Raw genomic sequence first — 7,125 nt, forward strand, 5'->3', positions numbered from 1 at the left:
AGGCTGACACTGAACTCCTGATCCTTCTGCCTCTGCCTCCTGAGTCCTGGAATTACAGGTCACACGCCATCATGCCTGTCCTCTTTTATCAACTTCCTTTGTAAAATTAACTTTTTTAATTTTTTTACAAATTGAACCTAGGGCGTTGCACATGCTAAGCAACCACCCTACCATTGGGTCATATCCTCAAACATTATCAACATTTCTTTTTTTCTTTTTTGTTTCATTTAGATGGAAATGGATCACTGGATTCAAAGATGTGAATGTGGGCTAGGGACATAACTCAGCAGCAGAACACTTGCCTAGGATGTGCAAGGTCCTAGGTTCAGTTCTCCAGCACTAGAAAAAGGGTGGGTGGGGTGGGGATGCTTTAGAGGCTCCTGGCAGACATACCACCAACTTCCGGCTCCGTTTTGCAGCTTGCCTCATCAGCATGGGTTTGCCACAGTCAGCCTACAACCTGTTTAAGGTGTGATAAAGGATTTCACTTTTGTAGGCCGCAGAGGAAGCCCTGAGTGAACGCGTTGTTGACACCACAGAGTCATGTCAAGGACCCCACAGCCTCCGTCCGGCTCAGAAGGATGGCAAAGTCCAAGTGTTGACCATGTGCGCAGAAAACGGCCACCATGCCCCACCCCCACATTTGGCCTGAAGACTGCTCTCCTACAGAGACCTCTGCTACCGAGAGCAGCCAACCCTCCTCCTCCTCCTCCTCCTCCTCCTCCTCCTCCTCCTCCTCCTCGAGCCGGCTGCACCCCACAAATCCTCCTTCCTTATCTATATGCAACAACCCCATCTTCTTGTCCAGCTGTATGCAATAATGCTGACTCCCAGTCCAACCACATATAATGAATATGTTGAGGCCAGACCACCCAACCCCAGCTCTCTGTCTGTCTGTCCGTCTTTTCTTCATTCCCTTGCTGCCCCAGTCAGGTCTGTCCTTGGAGCAACAGCAATGTTGCCAGGATCCAGGTCCCACCGTTCATTACATGTAGCTGTATCTCAAAGGACAAAAAGACACACAAAGCCATAAACTCAGTATTTTTTCTTTGAACTCTTGCATTAGACACAATAGATTAGGCTCTCACAGCCCCTCATACGTCAAAGCCTTCTTTGAGTGGCTCTTGTACATACCTTGTGTCTGTCAGGCCGTCACCTTTGTCCTCGGCTGTTAGTTTGATGGGTCTAGTCTCCGGGTCAGTCTCCCACTGGGAACACAGGTTATGCCGTTCCTAAATGCCTCGCTCCCCCTAAAATGCTGATCTCCTCATGATGGCTTCATAAAGGTTGCTCCATGTAGTCAGCCTTCTCTATCCTCAACGAACTTAGACCTGAAGACACCCCCGCCCCATGGCCATAGGAGAGCACTTTCTCTGCACGCATGGGGCTCTGAGTTTGATCCCCAGAACTCCAAATTTAAAAAGGAACCAGTTGAAGAGGGAAGATCCACCCTGAAAGTGGATGGTGCCATTCCCTAGGTTCTGGTCTTGAACTGAATACCCAGAGAGACAGCCAAGCACAACTGCTTCCGGACCACGGATACAATGTGGCCAGCCGCTTCAACCTCCCGCGCCCTGCCTTCCCCACGATGACCCACTGCATCCTAGATCTGTAAGCCAAAACAAGCCTTTCCTCCCTTACCTCACTTTTGTCAGGACACTTGGGGTTTTTTATTTGTTTGTTGTTTAGTTTTTTTGAGACAGGGTTTCTCTGAGTAGCCCTGGCTGTCCTGGAACTCGCTTTATAGAGCAGGCTGGCCTCGAACTCAGAGATCCACCCGCTTGTCAGGATATTTTTAACAGCAGTGAGATAAGCAATGAATGAAGACACTGAGGATGGTCTTGAATTCCTGTGCCTCCTTTCCCACCTCCCAAGTGCTGAGATGATAGGCATGAACACACCCCCAAACCTGGCTTATGTGATGCTGGATCAAATCCAGAGGTTCACGTCTGTAAGCAAACATTTCAGCAACTGAGCTATAACCCCAGCCGCACGCGTAGTTTGGAAGCAGTTCCTGTCTTTGTTGTCCACTCGGCATCACTGACCTTTACTGCTTCTCACTAGAGCTCTTTACAAGGCAGACTGAGATAATACACGTGTGGGGGCTGGAAATATGGCTCAGTGGTTAAGAGCACTGGCTGCTCTTCCAGAGGACTCAGGATTGGATCCCCAGCACCCACATGGCATTTAATAACCATCTGTAACTCCTGTCCCAGGGAATCTAGTGCCCTCTTCTGGCCTCTGCAGGCACCGGGCATGCATGTGGTATACAAAACACCTGTATACATGAAAAATATTTCTTTTTTGAAAAATACGTATTTGGTCTCTGCCCCTAGCTCCTGGCAAGAGCTCTGAGATCTCAGCATTTCTTGGATGGCAAGGGTGACAGTTTTCCTTTCTTGGCACTTAGGAATTTTCTGGGTTCTCAGAATGTCTTTTGTTCTAAGGGGAGTCTTACAGTCTCCTAGACAGGACCTGGTCTCCAGAGGGTCCAGGCCATAATTAGAAACTGGGAACTTCAGTCACAGCGGGCAATGCAGGTGATAATGGAGCATGCCATGCCAATGAAGCCTCTCTAAAAGTCCCTGGACAATGAGAACTGTAGAGTTCCCGGGATGCTGCAAGCCTGGAGGTTCACAAAGGTATGCAAGGTCAACATCCCTTCCCCTGTACCTTGTTCTACACACCTCTCCCACCTCAATTCATCTTGCTTTTGGTGTCCTTCACAATCCTTGCCCCCGCCCCACCCCATTTTGTGACAAGGTCTCACTATGTAGCTCTGGTTGTCCTGGAACTTGCTCTGTAGACCAGGCTGGCCTCAAACTCACAGAGATCCTCCTGTCTCTACCCCCAAGTGCTGGGATTAAAGGCATGCACCACTATACCCAGCCTTTACCATCCTTTTTTAATGGTACACATAAGTCGAATGCTTTCCTGAGTTCTGTAACCAATGCTCAGATGATGATGAGGACCTCTGGTTTATTAGAGCGGCTGGTAGACATTTCAGAGGGGAATTTCCTATCAGCATCTGAAGGAGGGGCACAATTTTATGATACTGAGCCTTTAACTTATAGACCTGGCTTCATTCCAGGTAGACAGTATCAGAACAGGAGTAATGGTGGGTGGGGCTCCCGGCTGCTTATTGTGGGAAATCCTTACATTTGGTCACAGAGTGTGAGTAGAGGGTTATGCTTTTTCCTTTGCTTAGAAAAAAAAAAAGATCTGTTTTACAAATTAGAAAAACACAGTCAGGCTGTCTTTTGTTCATCAGTCAAGAACACTGTCTGCTCTTCCAGAGGACCTGGGCTCAGTTCCTACTACCCACATGGTAGCTCACAACTGTTTGGAACCCCAGTTCCAGGGGACCGACCCCTCTTCTAGCCTTTAAAGGTACTGCACATAGCGCAGGCCAATAAAAATAACACAAAAGCAAAAACCCCTGGCCCAAAAAAAGTCGGCACATGGCCCAGGTGCCAGCACTTGCTTGTGAAGGGATCGGAATAGAGACCGTGGCTCTCTGCTCTGTTAGACGGTCCAGGCTGGGAGCAGAATTCAGTGCAGATGCAAACACTAACCGGGGTGCCAGTTCTTTGAACGCTTGCCCCAAACCTTCTGAGGCAGATCTCCCTCGTTCCCTCAACCATACCTTTCTGGCACCTGAGGTAATGTAGACTTTTGCTATTCGACTATTGAAAATTTATAATTATCCCATTTTTTTTTTTTTTTTTTTTTTTTTTTTTTTGGTTTTTTCGAGACAGGGTTTCTTTGTGTAGCTTTGCGCCTTTCCTGGGACTCACTTGGTAGCCCAGGCTGGCCTTGAACTCAAAGATCCGCCTGGCTCTGCCTCCCGAGTGCTGGGATTAAAGGCGTGCGCCACCACCACCCGGCCAATTATCCCATATTATATCTCACCTTTAACATCGGTTCCCAGAAAACGATTACAAGGAGAGGGAGCCCTTCATTGTGCATGTGAGAAATCGCATTTACTTCATTTATTATTGTTTTTACGTGATGCTAGGGCACTAAGGTCTTGTACATGCTAAGCACATGATTTCCCAAGCTACAACCTAGCCCCAGGAATCTTATAAAGATCTTCAGGGAAAATTTTGTGATGGGAAGCAGCCCCTGTCTCGATGCTCGAGATGTAGACTTACACCTGACCTTTGCCAAGGCCAGTGAGGAGCTCAGATGAGTGAGGCCCACCTCTGCTCCTGAACGACTGGACTGTTTCGGTGAGGTGCAGCTACACAGCACTGGCTCCCTGCCCTGGTTCCAGCTATGAAAAGAAGGTGCCGAGACTCTCCCATCTGATTGGCTGCTGGGGCCCCTCAAGAAGTGGAGAATGCTGGCTATTTGACCAGACAAGGAAGAGTTGGAGGTGTCAAAGGCCAAGATGAGGCTGCCTGGTAAGCAGCCACAGCCAACAGGAAGCTCTGTCAGACACAAAGGATGCTTCCAAGGCCAGATGTGGAGGCAAGAGGGGGCAGAGCTGACAGCTAACTCACTTCCTCCAGGAGGTCAGCAAGAGTAAATTGCACAGATGTTTCTTAGGGCCTCTGGGTAGAAGGTAACACTGAACACAGCAGGGCAAGCCGGCCATATTAGGAGCCATGGTGGAGGTGCCAGGGCCTTTAAAACTCAGCTTTACACAGGGCAGGCAGGTGTCCCCTGGTCTGGGCCTAAGACAGAAGTGAGAGAGACCCTTTTCAAGAGAGCTTGGATTCTGAGCCTGGATAATGTGGAAGCTACAAGCTGTGGGGTCTGTGGTGTAAGCAACAGCCGCAGCCCCTCTTGCACCTGCCCTCAGCTGCAAAGCTAACTCACACTGGTCCAGCCCACAACACTCCCTGAAGGGCAACCACACAGGCCTAGGGCCTTGACCACTACCACTTTCGAGTCCCACATCCTTGGCCACTGTTTCTTCCTCTGATGTCACAGGATTCTGCATCTTGTCCCAGATCAGCAAATTAGACCGCTTGGTTTCCCAAAAGCTGCCGTTCTTAACTACTCTGCAGGGAAAAAGTAAAAAGCACAGGGCTTCCCAGAGGTCTGCTGTGATGCTATTTCCAGCTGGACTGGATTGGCAGAAAGGAGCCACCCACCCTTGGAATGCACCCCAAATGCAGAAGGGGCACTCTCTTCTGCCGGAGTCTAGATGGGGGGCTCACAGGGTCCCTCTCAAATGTTACTGACAGGACCGATGCAGATCCGATCCAGGTCCGTTCTGAAAACCCAGACGTTGTTCGGCTCCTGCCTTTAAGGCGAGACACAGACACCTCCCTCCCCGACTGGCATTATTTGCTAAGTGGTGGTTCTGGAAAGAACAGCAAGTCAAATCCAGGAAAGGGGCCCAGGATGAACTCCAGCTGGAGGCCCACGGTCTTACTCATCCTGGGGTCATGAACGGGTCAAAGCGGTGCCCGTTTGTGGGAAGGAGAAAACCAAACACCGGTAGACAGTTGCCGCCTTCGATGTCCTGGCTCCTCCACAGCCTGCCTTCCTGTTTGACCTGGTAAGGGAAAACTCGCAGAGTTGAAGTTCACTGATGGTAGATGTTTCTTATGCTGCTGTTTTTAACTGCTGCATTTGTGTCTGGAGAACAAAGCTAGATGTTATAGCCTTATGAAGCCTGCTAGGGAAGTATTCTACCATTAAGCGAAATCTTCAGTCCCCAGAGCACATGCTTGCTCTCCTGGGCCTCCTGGAAACAGAGCAGCCTCTCAGATTGGTTACTGGGCAGACTCCGGGGCAGTTCGAAGCACTGACGCCTAGCCTCGCTACACAGAGGAAGGCTAGATTATTCTACAATATGTGGGGCTTGGTAAGAAGTTCAATCCCCCTCACCTCACCCGCAACGTGGACACCTAGACCTGCGGGTAGGCAAATGCTCTACCACCAAGCCACACCCCCAGCTTCTGGAAACCTGCTTTGGGATGAAGAATTATGTCCTCCAGTGATACTTGTTTAATATACATTCTCAAAATTCTTATTTTATGCCTTTCTTCATACCATTACCGCCCAGTTTCGTAGGAAGCCACCCGCCAGCCATTTTCTCGGGCTCTGTTAGCTCTTATCTGAATACACATCTTCAGCTGAGCGAGGGTGCCTCTTCATTTCCCCCATCCCAAGTTGACTACAGGGTCTGCTGCCGACGAGAGAGTAAGGTGAGGTCATCAGGTCCGATCCCAAACCCAGCAAGGCCAGTCCCCAGCCGCAGGGCCTAATCAAAGCTGCCCCCATCAAAGGGTCGTGGGCCGGGTCTCAGCCACAAACGTGCGTCCCCTGGTCGGTCCCCAGGGAGGCGCATTTCCTGCTTCTAGAAACTTGGCCTGGGGCCTTTCCCAGCAGGGGCCCCGCCTTTCCTCTCCGCCCGCCCTTGGGGCGGGTCCAGCCTCGCCACCCAGCGCGGGCTGCAGCACGTGGCTGGGGGCGGCGGGCTTCCTCGGCGCCCAGCTGCCCCGCGGGGTGGCGATGGCCCGCCCTCCTCCCTCCCCCGCCCTCCTCCCTCCTTCGCCCTCCTCCCTCCCTCGCCCTCCTCCCTCGCCCTCGTGACTTCTGGTAAAGGGCCCGCTCGTCCCCACCCACCTCCGCCCTCCGCCGCGGCCGGAGCGCTGCGAGCCGCGCCTCCCCGGGAGGCTGCGCCGTCTCCCGCCCCTGGCAGCGGGCTGCTGCGCTTCGGAAACTGTTGACTCAGAGGGTGGCCTGGCGGCCAGCGTCTGATGTCAGCCTGGAGCCCGGCCGGCCGCGGCGGGGAGGCGAAGGAGAGGCCCGGCGCGGGCGGCCGTGCGGGTGCGCGCCAGCGGCCCGGTGGGCGCCGTGGGGGCGGCGCTGCAGCGAAGCTGCTCGGCTGCGGCTGCCCGGGCGCCCGTGACTCAACGGTGCGTCACCGAGCAGATGCCCGAGGCTCCCGGCTGCTGCTGACTCATCAGAAAGCTGTGCGCAGCCGGGGTGGCTCTGGGGCGCCCGGAGCCGGAAAACCCCCCGAGAAGAGGCTGGGACGCGGGCGGGCACTGCAGCGGGAAGCCGCACGGCTGGCAGCTGCTCGAGCCACCTGCAGCGCGGTCGGCTGCGAGCGGCTGTAGGCTGGACCATCCCCCACCCCTGCCCACACTCCGTGGTTTCCTG

At 52.8% G+C, this 7,125-nt stretch overlaps 1 long non-coding RNA gene across 1 annotated transcript; it reads right to left on the reverse strand.

The window, feature by feature from the left end:
* Positions 1-3,977: 3,977 nt before the first annotated feature.
* On the reverse strand, positions 3,978-6,790 carry LOC128116207 (uncharacterized). Its single transcript, XR_008220407.1, has 2 exons — positions 6,586-6,790; positions 3,978-5,509 (listed from the first exon to the last, which is right to left on the reverse strand). It is a non-coding gene; the product is annotated as an uncharacterized LOC128116207 (long non-coding RNA).
* Positions 6,791-7,125: the final 335 nt, after the last annotated feature.

Source organism: Peromyscus californicus, unplaced genomic scaffold (genome assembly GCF_007827085.1).
Source record: "Peromyscus californicus insignis strain IS unplaced genomic scaffold, ASM782708v3 Scaffold_20__1_contigs__length_68692818, whole genome shotgun sequence".
NCBI classification, from domain to species: domain Eukaryota; kingdom Metazoa; phylum Chordata; class Mammalia; order Rodentia; family Cricetidae; genus Peromyscus; species Peromyscus californicus.